The sequence below is a fragment of the Ischnura elegans genome, chromosome 11 (genome assembly GCF_921293095.1).
Source record: "Ischnura elegans chromosome 11, ioIscEleg1.1, whole genome shotgun sequence".
In the NCBI taxonomy this organism is placed as follows: Eukaryota; Metazoa; Arthropoda; class Insecta; order Odonata; family Coenagrionidae; genus Ischnura; species Ischnura elegans.
The window spans coordinates 50305377-50321582 of record NC_060256.1 but is presented as its reverse complement, the minus strand read 5'-3'; the positions used below and the strand labels follow the sequence as shown (position 1 = coordinate 50321582).

Genomic DNA, 16206 nt, shown 5'->3' with positions numbered 1-16206 from the left:
TAATTATGACCAATTTTTAGTTGACTTTTGGTAACCATAGTGCATTCGTAAATAATAACGACGTTTTTCCTCATTTTCACGTTTCATTTTTCATGTGGGCAAGGCTATGAAATACACGATTTTTCTCGTGAACCACGAAGTTGGCATTTTTTAAATTTTATTTATTCCTTCGACACAAATATCCGTGCGGTAAATTTCAAAGATGATCTTTAATTATAAAAGAGGGGCTCGGATTTTGGTAGTGGAAATGTAATATGAAAAGAAAATGTAGTGGAGTACGTATTTGTGAAAAAAAATCCTCAAAAGGTATTCTTTTGCTATTGAGGTTGTAAAATCTTTATTATTCTCTCTGAAAAATACTTACAAATATGGCACATTTTTGGATTTTCCGAAAATGAACCGCTTGAATATCGATTGCGCGTTTTGACCATTCTGGGTATCACATCCCCTAAATTGTCACATAGCGGGTAGTTTGGCAATTGATTTATTATTGTGCTCGTTGCCAGTTCGGGATAATTTGCAAAAACGTTTGTTTCTAAAAAATGAATGGGCATAAATAAATCACATAGGAGGGGAGAGAAGTCAAGGGGTACAAGTGATTTTTTTTTTTTTTTTTATATCTTCAATGTCTTGGATATTTAAAATCTTTACTAGATATCTGACATTTTTTGATGGATGGATAAAGTCATTGTACGCACGTGCACTAAAAAATCAAAGGCAACTCTTCTGGCAAATGTTTATGAAAACGATTTAAAGTTACGAAAGCTTATTTTTAATGTATTTACTAGATGTCTGGAATATGTCTATTCTAAGCCTGGAGGTAGGGCACCCCCCATCTCCCCATCAAAGAATATTCCTGGTTACGCCACTGTTCTTGAGTAAGTACTCGGTTCTGAATTATTACCAAATATTTCAACCTTCGGGCCTCCTAACGATGACCGGTGAAACCATTCGTAATCTGCAATGAATAAGTGTTTTGGAAATTACCGGAAACCAGCCACGGACATAAACTACCACAAATTATCCTCCGATATCGTTTGAGACTTTGTACTTTCTATTGCTGAAAACTAAGTTCTAAAGAGCGTCTAAAGATTAATAGGTTATTGTCTTCAGTTAATGACTCTGGAGAAGTCGATTGTCTTTAAAGACTTTCCCTTCGTACCTGTAAGTAGGCATTAGTATCGTTTACTATTGAATTATCGTTAACGCCTTGACGTAAAAATGTTTATGTGGTTCACAGGTTTACCGACCCATGGTACGACAAACTAAGTATTTTGTCAAGGTAGAATTGCATATCGTGCGAGCTATTTCATGCATTTTTTTGTTTTTAGAAATTGGGGGAGGTTAAAGGAGTTTGGACAACTTTCTCAGGAACGTGTTCTGCCTGAAGTCGAGGAGACACGACAGCATTCGGCAGAGGGGGATCCGGCTGGGGGGGGGATCGTTAGTGCACGAGCCCCCCCCCCCCCCCCAGACACTTTAAAAAGGACAAAATATTTGATACGGTTATCATTACGTTCGTTTCGGATTGTGTATTACGGAACCGCAATCATTTAATTTCATAGTAACAACTTTTATATCAAAACAAGGAGAATATTTCGTACAGTAGTTGTTGTGTCTTGTTTTTAATCTCAAGTTAGAGTGAATCGTTTGCCTGTCAGACCCTTGTGTCCCCCCAGAAAAAATCCGTCTGTATCCGCCCATGCACGACACTAGAGATGAGGATTGGGGAGAGTGCTCAAGGTCAATTAACGCACATACGTATCTGTTTTGACATGCCATTGAAATTGCAAACTGCTCCGAAAACCATACGATATTTCTTTCATTATGTTCTCTGTTCTACAGTTCCGCAAACTATTGCCATTTACTCTTTAAGTTGGTGAATTATCAAATTATAAAACTACTTGTTAACTCGAGATATGAAGTGAAACCTTTTGCGCTTTCTGCATAAAAATGTATTAAACTACAGTCGACATGTTTCGCTGCACTGCAGCATTATCAAGACTAAACTAAGAAATTAACCATACCAGCTCTTCCCCTTTAAACCTCACTCCCTCCAGTGGCGGATACAGAAAACACTCAAGTTGATATTTTGAGCTACCTATATTTTTATCGTAACGAAAAATAATCAAGTTACATGCGAAGTTTTTGAAAGTTTTATTCAAACTGATAATGCAATTATATACTAGACAATGCCATCTTATGATATAAAAAGTTACAGTTGTGGTTCTACAATGTCCGGCAATGTATCCGCCACTGCCTCCCTCAATTTACCCTTATAAATACCCTCCAAGGGAAAAAATATCTTTATTACGGGGGAAAAAGTGACCAGCAAAGTCCACGAAGCGTCGGGCAACAAACCGAAAAATCATCAACAGCCACTATGATCTGCGAGAGCTTCAACGAAGATATTTTGTAGGTTCCACTTGAAAAAAATATTCACTAATAGTGTCACTTAAGAACGATGTTTAAGTATAGGAAAACTTCGTTTAGCGTTGTGAATAAAGTTTTTTAAGAGGAAACTGTAAAATCTTTTTCATCCAGAATGGAACGCTTCCACCACATCTCACATGAAACGAACAATTTTATTCATTCGCATCCTTGGAAGTCACGTACTTGCACGTCTCGATGTATTTTTTTCTCTCTCTCCCTGAATCATGCGCTCCCATTTTTCCGGTCGCGTGACGATCGTCTCCTGTCCTCCATTCGGAGTGAGTTGGCGCGTTCGTTTTAAACGAGGTTGCCCGAGGCTGGAGACGAGACACTCGATAGAGATAATACGATAGCCGTCTGTGTGGCATTGCGGGTTGACCGCTGACCGCGCACTGCAGGGTATCATTCAAAAGGGGTGCTTTGGGGAGGGAAGGGGGCTGTTATTCGCTGGTGAATGGAGGGCGGTCATTTATCGATACATGTATGGACATTTATCCTTTCTTCCCTTAACCTTCCGTCAGGCGCAATATATGTGAATTACTGAGTTCAGGTGCAATGTGCCTGATAGGTTCATGTGCGAAAGAAACATTATTAATTATTAGCATGGCTCTGTGGTACAACTTTAAGGCTTAAAGTACTATTGTTAGTGTAGCCTAACACTTCAATGGATTTATCACAAGGTAATGCGGTTTTGTAAAGCATCGCGAGCGAGGAATGCGAGACTCAAGATAAAAATAGGTGGGGAGAAGCTTGAGCAGGTACAACAAATCAACTATTTAGGCAGCAAATTAGAGAGAAACGGATACTGTAGTAAAGAAATCTGGAAGCGAATTGCATTAGCAAAGGAGGCGTTCATGAACAGGAAGGAGCTTCTGAGAGGATCTTTATGTAAGAGTTTAAAGAATAAGGTTAGTGAAGAGTTTGATCTGGAGTTTAGCTCTCTACGGTGCGGAAACGTGAACACTTAGAAAGGAGGACGAGAGAAGATTGGAGGCATTCGAGATGTGGGTATAGAGAAAAATGGGGAAGGTGAAATGGACGGAGAGGAGGAGAAACGACGAAGTGCTGGAAATGGTGGGTGAGGAGAGGCAACTTTTAGATGAGATACGGGGGGACTGAAGGTTTGAATGGAGCGAGTACTTAGCGGAGAGGGGATGTTGAAAACGGCGTTAGAGGGTAGAATGTTTGGCAAACGAGGGAGAGGAAGGGAGAGAATAGGATATTTAGATTGATTGAAAGGCAGTAGGCTTTACAGTGAATTGAAGAAGGCGGTGCTGGAAGGAAAGGGAGGCTTGGGTACTTCTTAAGTACCCATGGAAACCTACGTAATCGGTAGAATACTATTTATATTATACACTTCAATGTTGTCTTGAGTATTGAGCCCGCCTTTGAGCGGGCCTTGAACATGAATCACAAGACCATTTTTTCCGTCCCTCAGAATGATAACTCCAGCTATAGGTTTTTTGGGACCAAAAGAGTGATTGCTCGATTGATCTATTTCTAAATCACGCTGTCAATCCCACCGTCCCTTTTTCCATCGCTTATTGCGTATTCAGTACTACTGTCGTTCGATCAAAAGTCAAGCCTGGCGTTACAGTCGCTGTTAGCGGCCGTGCGTTCCGATGGACTGAATGACGGTGCCAATGATAGCTTCAGTGACCGAGAAAGGGACGTGACGAATGATGGAAAAAAGGATGGAAATCCCATCCCTGGAGCCATCGCGGAAACTGATCGCGTGAAACGGCCTTTTTTTCCACTATCATTGGAACGATCGCTGGAGCTATCCTTCGAAAAGGATTGAAAAATCGATCGTGTGATTCAGGCATAACCAAGAGAGTGGAATACTAGGTACGTTGCATATTCTCAACCTCCCTGAACGAACGAACAAAGTTGAGTAGGCATAGGCGTTGGGGCATTAAAATCGTCTAGAAACATACCATTGGCCGCCAAGAACTATTATTTTAGCCGCCACCAATCAGTGATGCGTTTTCCATCTAAGGAGCGCGAGAAAGAAGTAAAACTAATCCTTCTAAGAGGTGCATTTGAGAAATAACTTAGTAGTAGCTACGTTGAGGTCGTATTCAGGGGAAAATTCCACAGCTGTTTTGGTAGCGTTCTGAGCGTTCACTACCCCTGAATGTCCCATATATTAAGGCTAGACTGTTGCGAGTTTCAAATCCTTTGAATATTTTGGAATGTATATCTACCTCCTCCAAATGACCACCTCCCACGAAATGTATCCCTCCCCAATCTGTATAAATCCTCAACTCTTCCCGAAATCTGTGAATAAAATAAATGACGTACGATGTACGATTATGGTCGAACTTTATTTCATTATCTGTTTATGCTCTCCCGAAAGTAAATAATGCCCTTCGGTTATGTTCTTTCCGTACCTCACCCCACGTCATCCAATCAATTAAATGTCTCTTCAGTAATTGGCTGACTTTTTAACTGCCGAACGATCTTAAATCTTGTGCGAAAAATCCACAGAGAAGAAGAACCATTCGCCTTGACCGGGATTCGAACCCGAATCTCCCGATTTCCGATCGAGTGTAGTCCTCAAAATCTTCGTGAGGCCCGGGTTGAAATCCCGATCTAGGCGAATGATTTTTTTCTGTGGAATTTTCGCAAAATACGGGTGCCTCCGTGAATTTATCACCAAGGTTAGTCCCGGTATACTTTAATTTACTTAAATGTTTGTCCGAGTACGAATGGATGTGTGTTGGTGACTTGGGTCGGGGAATACGATCCAAGAGAAAAATGTCAAATACGTGGCACATGTCTGTCTGTGTGTGAGGACAGGAAATGACTCTCTCTTTCTATGCATCGTGAGGGATTTATAGCGTGAGGCATCGTCCGTCCGTAATTGTCTCCTGATTGACGAGATATCGCATGTCCAGCGCCTCGCATTGGCCACTGTCATTGATCCTTGTTTCATTGATGTCTTCCTTAATTTAAAGTTCTCTGAATGGCACTCTCAACACTACTTCACGCCAGTGCAGGATCCAGAAAGGGGTTATGGAGAGCCTCCCATTGGTATCCAATTTACACTAGATGAAATGTTGCTTTTGTTCATACCCCCAAGGACTCCCACATAGCCCCCATTGTCCCTATCCTTGATCCACCACTGCTTCAAACTAAATTGAACCGATGTAGGCGTGATATAATGGAAGTTAGACGTATAGAAATAGAAGGTGGTTGCCCTTTTCCACAATTATTTCAATGCGTACGAACCGTTTCGGCTCTAAGAACCATCATCTGGTACCATCATCTTGTACCAAATGGTGGCTTTGTGAGCCGAAACGTGACGTACGCATTAAAATAATTGTGGAAAAGGGTGACAACCTTGTATTTCAAACACTGCTTCACAGGCTCTAGTCGTCGCATAAGTTTCCACTGTGAGGGTAGCGACCGTTGTGATAGCGAGTGAGGATATCGGCCATTTTCGGCTCTTGGCTACCATTGACTAATGGGGAAATGTGTCGAAATTTTCGCTTTCGGAGCGCTATATTTCATTTGTTGCTTTTTGGAACGATTGGACGCGAAGAAGGCAGTGGTAGAAAATAGCCATAGCATCACTGTAAAAATTGTATTGAAGAAAATTTTCCTTCGAAAGAAAAGATTTGCTAGTCCTGTTGGAATTGTTTGCTGCGGAACAAATATATTAAATGTTGTTTTGTGTGTAGGCAATAATATATATCCACACACGTCTCTTCAACTGACCTTCACAATGTTATTTTTGATATAAGCCTTTTATTTCTTTTAATCCTGAATGTAATTTTATTAGCGTTATTTTTTATTGTTAACCAATAGTTTAAGCACTATTTTATCAATTCAAGGGCAATAGAAAATTTTAATAGGTATATGTGTCTTTTTGTGTGTTGTTCAGTGTTTATGAAAGTTGTTTTACCGTTATAATGTTTTGTGAACTCGTCTCTTTCACTCACCAAACTTAATAACTGTGTTTTCTCCAGCAACCGCCTATGCAGTTACTCAGTTATCCTCAGGCAGGGTGGACCTGAAATGAAGGATTGCGACGACTCCACCTATTAGTTAAAAATCGCTCTGTAGGGGACTCTGCCTTAATCCAGAGTCCTCTATATTGCCATAGAATAACTACGAGAGAGTAGTGTTGAGAGAGCAATCTAGAGGACTCTGGCTTAATCCCAACGCCCAGAGTCCTCTAGATTGCTCTCTCAACACTACTCTCTCATCATGTCGAGTCGTCGCATAGGCTTCCACTATGGGAATGACGACGTCCGCCATTGTTAGTCCTAGCAGCCCATTTACCCATAAGGAGATGTGGGCAGATTTCTTCGTTTGTTTGGTATGCAAAGAATGTTGGTAATTTTCGGATAGTTGATACTAATTCCCGAAACCTTCGGTAACATAAATACAAATTTTCTAGGCATGACAACAATGGAAACGGTGAAAATAAAGATAAAACCGCGGCAAAGACTAAACGTATTACGACCTGATAGAACCCTTCTTTTAATGGGTTGACAATCGATTGCGCTTAATAATCACTGAAAATACTATTGTATATTGACAATCATGGACCATCAAAACAGCTTAACACAAGAGCAACTAGTGACTCTGTTTAATTACTCTAGAAGTATTTTGAAAACCATTTTTCAATGTAAAGTAGCAAGGCTGATGCTATAGAAGTAATGAAAAATGGCATAACTGAAAAATTGCCAGAATATAAACAGAGGCAATGTGAAAGAAAAGAACTTGTAATGTATAATTCAATCTTACATTCAAACAAACACGTCAATTTGAGAAGCTACCTCATTTGATAGATGATAAGCATTAACAAAGACTGCGTGCCTATTTTTCAACAACTGTGCTGATTTCTCAAAAACTTATAGATGAATGATAATGCTAACAATTACTTCATTTAAAAATATACATACGTAGTCATATCTCAGCAAAATACCAAGCGCAGGTGACACGTATGGAAGATGAGAAATGACTTACACTACCTGAAGACACTATCATGAGGCATAATAGAAAAAGGCAAACTACAAGAGATTTTAGGAGTCCATAACTCAGGGTAATAGGTGCTTATGACATGAATAAAAGCACAAATAAAGACATGCTCAGTATCTTTAGCTCCTAAGACTGCATGTAGCCATCAAAAACACTCAACCCCTCCAAGAAACGGAACCTTGGAATCATCCAGCCATCGACTATGCCAAACATGAATTACACACAGGGGATTTTTTCCAAGGAACACTATCACCACACGTCAATGATTTTGGTTTCATGCAAAAAATTTGTATGAAACGATATACGATAAATAGAATATGAGAGGTTTCCTCTTTGGTGTAATAGGCTTAGGATAATTCGCGACGTCGAAAATCGTCGGAACATCAGTAGGCTTTTAATTTATTCCAGCCTTCCTTCCGAGCGGATTCAAACTTTGATTCGTATAATTTCACCTGTGGCAAGGAAAACGAAGATAACTCGCACGAAAATGTTTTCATAATGATTAAATGGCTAAATAATTACGTGCATGTTCTGTATGTTGCCTTTCCCTTGGGCTACAACCTTGTCGCGGTGGAAAGGCTTGCACGTTCCTAATACCCCTACAGCTGCACTGGCGGGATTAATTCTAAATTATTCCCGGTAGGGCCACCCATGCCAGATAGGTCGTAGGGTAGGAGCCAGACGAAAGGTAGTCCACGTGATGGTGTCACGTGAAAAACACTGTTGGAATGGAAGTGGGAAACCCTACCAACTATCTCTTCCCTGAAAACACGGAGTACAACCAAATGAGCCTCGGAATCTCATCGACCGGGACCCGTCCGCAAAGGGCGGGTGTCGGGCACGGCAGCGAGGTCGGCAAGGTCCTCGGGGTCGTCAACATGCGAAATCCTTGCAGAGACTTATCATCATCACCAGCAGCAGCAACAATGAAGAGAGAAGAAGGCCAAGAAGATGGAGAAGAAGAAGTCGGCTATAAATGTAGGGACGTGGAATGTGAGGACAATCATGACGACATGGAAGTTAGAAAATATGAAAAGGGAAATGGATAAAGGGAGGATAGATATCTTAGGATTATGCGAGGTGAGGTGGAGGGATGGGGGGACTATTGAAGTGATGGGTATAGGGTTATATATAGTGGAGGGGAAGAGAGCCAGCGAGGGGTAGCTTTATTAGTATTAAACAGGAAGATGGCTAAGCGTATGGTAGCGTAGGTATAGATCAGGTAGGCGATAGGATTCTGGTGATAGAAATTGAGGCGCGGCCCACCGACCTTGTGGTGGTCCAAGTTTACATGCCCACTAGCAATCATAGGGAGGAAGAAGTAGATGAGGTGTATGAACAGCTCGAGGAAATAATTAGAGACACACCGGGTAAGAAAAATTTGGTAGTGATGGGGGACCGGAACGCTTTAGTCGGGGAAGGGAGGGATGGAAGCGAAGTAGGAGAATTTGGATTGGGAATACGGTACGCATGGGGAGAGAAAGCAGCAGAATTTTGCAGGAGAAACAAGTTATTCATCACAAGCACGTGGTTCATTCATCATAAAGGGCGAAGGTACACATGGAAAAGTCCAAGGGATGTTGGGAGATATCAAATACACTACATTATGGTAAGACAGAGGTTTATGAATAGTGTGAAAAACTCGCGTAGCTTCCCAGCAGCAGATGCAGATTAACACCACAACCTAGTACTTATAAAATGTAACGTAAGATTCAAAAGAATTATATACTAAAGTTAGAAAGGCGAAGAAATGGAACGTAGAACACCTGAGGGGGAGGATATCAGGAACAAGTGTACATTAGTATACGGGAGACTGGAAGTACACAGACTGAAGAGGAAGGGTGGGATAATATTAAAACGGGAATAGTCAATGCGGCGGAGAAGTCAATTGGCTACGTTGACAGCAGAAGGATAAGGAAGCCTTGGATTACGGAGGGAATGGTAAAAGAAATGGAGGAAAGAAGAAGTGGAAGAACGTGGACACAGATCAGGGCAAAACGATGTATAGGGAACTACATAATCGATTACTACGTGAAACTAAGAGGGCAAGGGAGGATTGGTGGAAAAGACAGTTTGAGGAAATGGAAAAGTTCCAGAGGGATGGAGAAGTAGGCGCGTTGTACGCCAAAGTTAAGTCGCTATCGGACGGCAAAACAGGAGAAGCCACGTCTAAAAGTAAGGCTAAAGATGGAAGGATGCTAACCGAGCGAGAAGATGTACAGAGTAGATGAAATGAATACGTGGAGGATCTCTATGAAGGAAGGAACAGACCGGAGAGATTGACTTTAGAGGATGAAAGTGAAGTGGGAGAGGATAATATTGGGCCGGGGATATTAGATTCGGAAATAGAGAAAGCACTTCGTGATATGAAGGCTAGGAAAGCAGTGGGCGTGGACAATATCCCGTGTGAGCTTCTGAAGAATCTAGGGAAGGAAGGTAAGAAAAGGTTTTTCACCCTAGTACGCAGGATATATGAGGAGGGATGTTGGCCGTAGGATTTCGTGAAGACGGTTTTAATTCCGCTACCGAAAAAGAAGAAAACTGTGGAATGCGGAGATTACAGGACTACCACCCTAATATCGCATGCGACGAAAGTGGTGCTGAGGATATTGAACAGACGAATGGAGGCGAGGGCAAACGACTATTTGGGCGAATATCGATGCAATAGCGATAATGAGGTCCCTGGTGGAGAGGAACCTAGAATATGACCAGGACATATATGTCTGTTACGTGGATTTTGAATAAGCGTTAGATAGCTTGAACTGGTTAGAGTTAATGGAAATCCTCAAGAGAATAAGTGTATATTGGAGGGATAGACGACTAATTTGTAATCTGTATATGGCCCAGACTGCGCAGGTGTGGGTAGCGGACGGAGAACCTGGGTGGGTAAGCATTGGCCGAGGTGTGAGGCAAGGCTGTCCTCTATCGCCGCGTATGCCTACTTTTTATTGTATGCGCTGAGGAGATGGTAAGAGAAGCGAGGGATGAGTTAGAAGCTGGAGTAAAAGTGGGAGGAATGATGTTCAAATAAGTGAGATTCGCGGATGATCAGGCGTTGGTTAGCCAGTCAGCGAGGAGGCTTCAGGCTCTAGTGAATGCGTTATACGAGCGTTGCGAGGAGTATGGGATGAGGATTAATCACAAGAAAACTAAGTTTATGCGGTTTTGTAAAGCATCACGAGCGAGGAATGTGAGACTTAAGATAAAGGTGGGTGGTGAATAATTTGAGCAGGTTGAGCAGTTCAACTATTTAGGCAGTACGTTAGAGGTAATACGGTAGTAAGGACATTAGGAAGAGAATTGCATTAGCAAAGGAGGCGTTCGTGAACAGGAAGGAAATTCTGAGAGGATTGTTATATAAGAGTTTAAAGAAAAGGTTAGTGAAGAGTTTGATCTGGAGTGTTGCGCTTTACGGTGCGGAAACATGGACATTGAGGAAAGAAGACGAGAGATGATTCGAGGCATTCGAGGTGTGGGTATGGAGAAGAATGGAGAAGGTGAAATGGACGGAGAGGAAAAGGAACGACGAAGAGCTGGATATGGTTGGCAAGGAGAGGCAGCTTTTAGATGAGATACGGGGGAGACAGAATTTATGGATGGAGCGAATAATTAGCGGAGAGGGGATGTTGAAAATGGTGTTAGAGGGTAGAATGTTGGGGAAGGAAAAGAATTGGGTTTTTAGAAAAATTGAAAGGAAGTAGGCCTTAGAGTGAATTGAAGAAGGCAGCGCTGGAAGGATAGGGAGTCTCCCAAATCACTTCATTAGTACTCCATGGAAACCTACTTTAATCTTAATAATTATAAACTGTATGTTGACTATTATATTAGTTAAGGAAGGTTTCGCTGTTTATAAATCGCATGTAATTACAAGGTGTAAAATCCAGCATGAATTCCAATTATCTGCAAACATTCGTTACCAATAACGTAGTTCCAAAAGGGACATACTTAAATATTACATTATTTCAGTAAGTCTTTCATAAAAACTGGTATCATTGATTCCATTGCACGTAAAAGTTCCTCATGGTATTTCAAACGTGAAAGCTTTTATATGGTTACAAGTTTAACTTTCAAGGACACTTACAAGTATAACTTTCACGCGACGAAATAATAACAACTAACCACATTCCATCATGTGAATAGGTTGCGTATTCTGATGTTTATTGTTTGAATTAATCACTTGAATGTATTTCGGGTTACTTGTATTAGTTTTACGACACTATGAACGTTTTAAAACACACTAATGCCCCAAATAACCTTATAAACATGAAAAACTCTCAACAATAGCAGGAATTATTATGCACTCTTTTCTTTTTACATTACGTACAACGTAAAACTGAGTACGAAAGGTATTAAACTTTGATATAAATCACAGCCTTTCATCATCTTAAGCAGAAACTAAGTAAAAACTTGATCTTCATATGAATACTTATCCAATACACTGAATTAAATCAACTTCTAACTCACCTCACAAATTGTGGAAGACGGCTATGGTTGCCAATTATCCATCCCGCAAATTTGTAACCATTTCGCCCTTACCTCAGGATTACAAGGAAAAACAAAAACACGGAACCCGTCCCTGCAACTAATGGAACAGCTTGGTGCAGAAGAACCACCCATCTCTCTTATTAATCAATTACAAAAATGGAAAAAACTGCACCTACTTGACGTTACGCCTATGCTACAACACAGCCCGCCATTGATGTTTTGACCAACAATGGCGGATTGCGACGACTCAACTTCGTAGTTATTATATGGCAATATAGAGGACTCTGCTCAACGCCCACTCCATCTCGTTTTGATTCCCAAAGTTACTTCTTTCATTGTACATGTACTTTAATCATACTTATTGTAAGGACTTCGCAGCTAAGGCTATGGTGTAAATAGGGTCGATTGCAGTATCTTGGTAGAAATTTTAGAGCCGCATCGGACGTGGAATGCCAGACAAGGAAACAGAATCGAAATATCTTGCACTCTTTATTCTAGTAAGGCTAAAAACACGAAGAAAAGAATGCCAGATGACGTCAACATCGACTTCTGAGCTCGAGGTTGCGTCTTGGCTCGCAATGAATATTTTTAAATTTTAAATACGTAGTTTTAAGCCTATTCCTATTAGTAACCTATTCCTTACCTTTGTAAATACATAAATATAATTTGATGAATTCTTCTCGGGTCCTCAACCAGGTTACCTCAGTCGTATTGGCCGACGTTTCGAAAGACGACTTTTCTCCCATTTTCAACGCGTGTTACTCAATGAAATTCCAATTTCACACTCATATTCACACTCGTCTTCCGAAACGTCGGCCTATACGACTGAGTTAACCTCGTTGAGAACCCGAGAAGAATTCACCAGGAGAAATTAAAATCGTTTAAATATAATTTATTAATATTGAAGTAATGATGGATGTTTTAAAATTTTCATCTATCGCAGTAAAGTAATCACGTAAAATTTAACCTGAAATTTTGTAAAATTTACCTGCAAATCGGGAATTATGCGTGAATTTTTCTGCTTTAATTGGCTATACACCCTGAATGACTTTCTAGTCGTTGAAACCCGGGATCGGAATATTAATTGTTGTGGAACATTACAAAGTGAGTAATTTCGCACTTTTAATTTCCTCAACTCATGTGTATGAGGTTGACTGCTTCGCGGATGGTAGAGGTGCCGGTGTTTGCGTGGTTCTTTGCCTCTGTAAGCGGGGTCAGGGACCTGCGGCTGCTGGGAGCTTCTTCTTGTGGCTTTTTAAAGGATTTTTTTGTGGCTGCTCATCCTATCTGCTGGAAAAATGCTGCGAGCATGGGAAGAGAGAAACTGCGCTATCGCGTTGCAGCGAATGTGCGTAGGCCAACGGTGTGTGGATCGCGTTACTACATGCAGAAGCGAATGAACTGAATTCCGATTGAATTCTTAAGGGAAACTTAATTCTCCGGAGAAAAAAAGAATGTCGCTTTCGATATCGATGCGTTCTGGGTGTTTACTAATCGGGAAAACCTGGAATAAATCAATAAGGAACGCGAGTATCGGTTCTGGTAAGTGAAAAACAACTCTTCTAAGCCTGCGTTTCCAAAATAAAATGTAACGTTAATGAAATGAAATAATTTTCCTTCATATCTTCGAACCTAACAAAGCCATTGTAACTGCTTTTCCCACAAATAGGTACGTTTTTTTACGTAATGTTCATTCAAAGTAACAGCATTTATGTAACATCTGAAGTAGATTCAAAGATATCCGTAATATCTTTTCATCACAATTTCCGCCCAGTTGGAATTGTTCTGTACTGGAATTAACAGCTCCTGCATTATTTGAATAAAACACGCGTTTTTAGCGTTTAAAGTTATCATTTACGATGGCATGAAATGGTATAGAATTAGGGTTTAAAAGAAAATGCCAGGGCATAAGGCAGGCAGGGCATTTTTCCCTAAGAAATTATTTGTCGCCTTTCAGTTCCCGATGATGATGCCACTGCGTCGAAACTAGTCGTGCCCTAAAATAAATTGGTGGAAAAAAATTAAAGTGTTTTTAATTTCATCAACGTTAATATGGACTTCCACAAAGTTGAGCCTGACACGATAGAGATAATTAAGAAAATGTAGCGGTTGATGAATTGTTTACGTTCCAAGTGAAGACGCCGAATGCTTACTTGAAATGTTATAAATGGCGGAAAAGAGTAGGCTAAGATACTAAATGAAGAAAAATTATTTAAATTTTCGTCCAAAAATATTCTCTAATGCATTCTAAAGTTTTTTTCTGCTCTTCTTCCTGATTTAATGATAATCTGGAGGGAAGCTTTTAGCGCAGCTCAGAGGCGTAATGATGGTGTATGCCCCAGTGTATATGCTGATTCCTTACTGATTATTAAGCAAATATGAGAACAATTTCATGCTATTTGGAATAATTTATGACTGAAATATGAGTCTATTTAATTATGAAATGATTGTATTAGGTAATGAAATTCATAGCGACTTAGAATTTCTTAGCGATAAAAGGATACATAATTATATACCCTTTGTTCTAGACCTACCGCCTGATAATCTCGCCCGCATATTCTCTTATCATGCCTTAATTAGATACCGTTTGTTTCATGTCATTCTATATTGGAAATTAAGACGCTAAAGACGTGTTTTATCCACATAAAGGGAGCCGTAAATTCCAGAATAGCACAAGTCCAACTGGCAGGAATTTGGGGGATTTAAAAAAATTTATATCTTTGAGTCTACTGGAGATGTCGCTTCAATATTTTTTCTATCAATGAGCAATACGTAATGGAGCATACATATTCAAGAGAAAAGCCCTAGTGATGGCTTTGTTACCTTCGGAGATGTGCGGGAAAATTGTTTTGTCTCTTAATGTTGCTGAATCCTCTTTCGGAAGGCCCGGCCTCGATTTTTATCCTGGTTTCAAGACATTCACTTCATCAGGGAAATCATTCATTTTATGTCGCATTTAAGGTAGAAATTCAAGTAAAATTAGCTCCGAGAATTTCTGGTCCTCTTATAATCTAAAACGGGAAACACTGAATGCTAATGGGCAGTAATAATTGGTCATTATCCGAGAAATTGAGCGTGGATGCACGCAATACGGTAATCACTAAATATTTCAGGAAGGATCAGTTCGCTACCACAGTCGCTATATCAGGGATCTCTTAATTTTCGGGGATTTCGATTCACAGTCACGTAAAACTATCATCAAAACATTTAACAACAGGGAAAATTCGCTCTTTATCTCATTCTCTTACTACTGGCGTTTAGGGATTCCAAGTAATATCCAGTTATTGCTTAATTAATTAAAACGATATGTATTTTTCGTTCTAGTTTCAAGAAGCAAAAGAGAGGAAATTAGCACAATCATTTAAATAGGAAAACAAAAGAATAGAGAGGTGAAAGAGCTTTGTTGCCTAGAGTGACGCAGCGAGATGGGTTTTGGGGGATAAATTTTTAATTGTAATCCATTTTACATAATTGGATTAATATAACGTAAAGAAGAATGTAAGGATTAATATAATAACCCTCAGAAAGCCGGAAAACTCACCATTTTGAACCATTTATCTTAAATTTTTTTGTGTGAGGGCAGCACCTCCCGCTTACCCTGGCGGGTATTACATACCCCCCAGTATTGGTTGCGCCTAAAACCTCCCTAGCCTTAATTCTTAGATGCGCCCGTGGTTACCTAGGATGCCGAGTAGCTTTCAATAGTTAAGGATACCGGGACTAGCCACGGTGATAGCTTTACGGGAGTTACCCGCTATGCACAAATTATGCGAAAACTCCACAGAGAAAAAAAAATCATTTGCCTTGACCGGAATTCGAACTCGGATCCCACGATTCGCGGTCGAGTGCTTTAGCCACTTCAGCTACCGAGGCATCATTACTCCCTGCGGAAGATGTGGATATTACCTATCGCCATGGCTAGTTCAGGTATACTTAAAACAAGTCAAGAGCGAACACCTCTATGTGTTCGAATTCCGGGCCTTGCGGTCCTGCTGTGGCGCTGTGTGCGCGATTTGTACTGCTTGAGGCATTATATGCTCAGCAGTCGGTAACACCTTGTCCGGTAGTATCCGCAAATAGCCACAAGGATGAATGACGCCTCGGTAGCTTAAATGGCTAGCCTTCAATGGTTATAGCAAGACAGAAATAGCAGAGTTCTACAGGCGAAGAGGGCTTTATATAAAAAGTAGAATGTACTAACATTAGAAAATGTAAGCATAGAATTAGGTTTAAAAATCCATCATATCGATGGCTAAGTTCTAGCAACACGTATTTCAAGAATAGCAACTTTTCAGG

The 16206-nt window shown here is 40.5% G+C and overlaps 1 protein-coding gene across 2 annotated transcripts in view; it reads left to right on the top strand.

Annotated features, from left to right (window-relative positions):
* The window catches only part of LOC124167962 (homeobox protein SIX1-like), a 142466-nt gene that overhangs the window by 7708 nt on the left and 118552 nt on the right, over positions 1-16206 (top strand). The window lies entirely within an intron of this gene.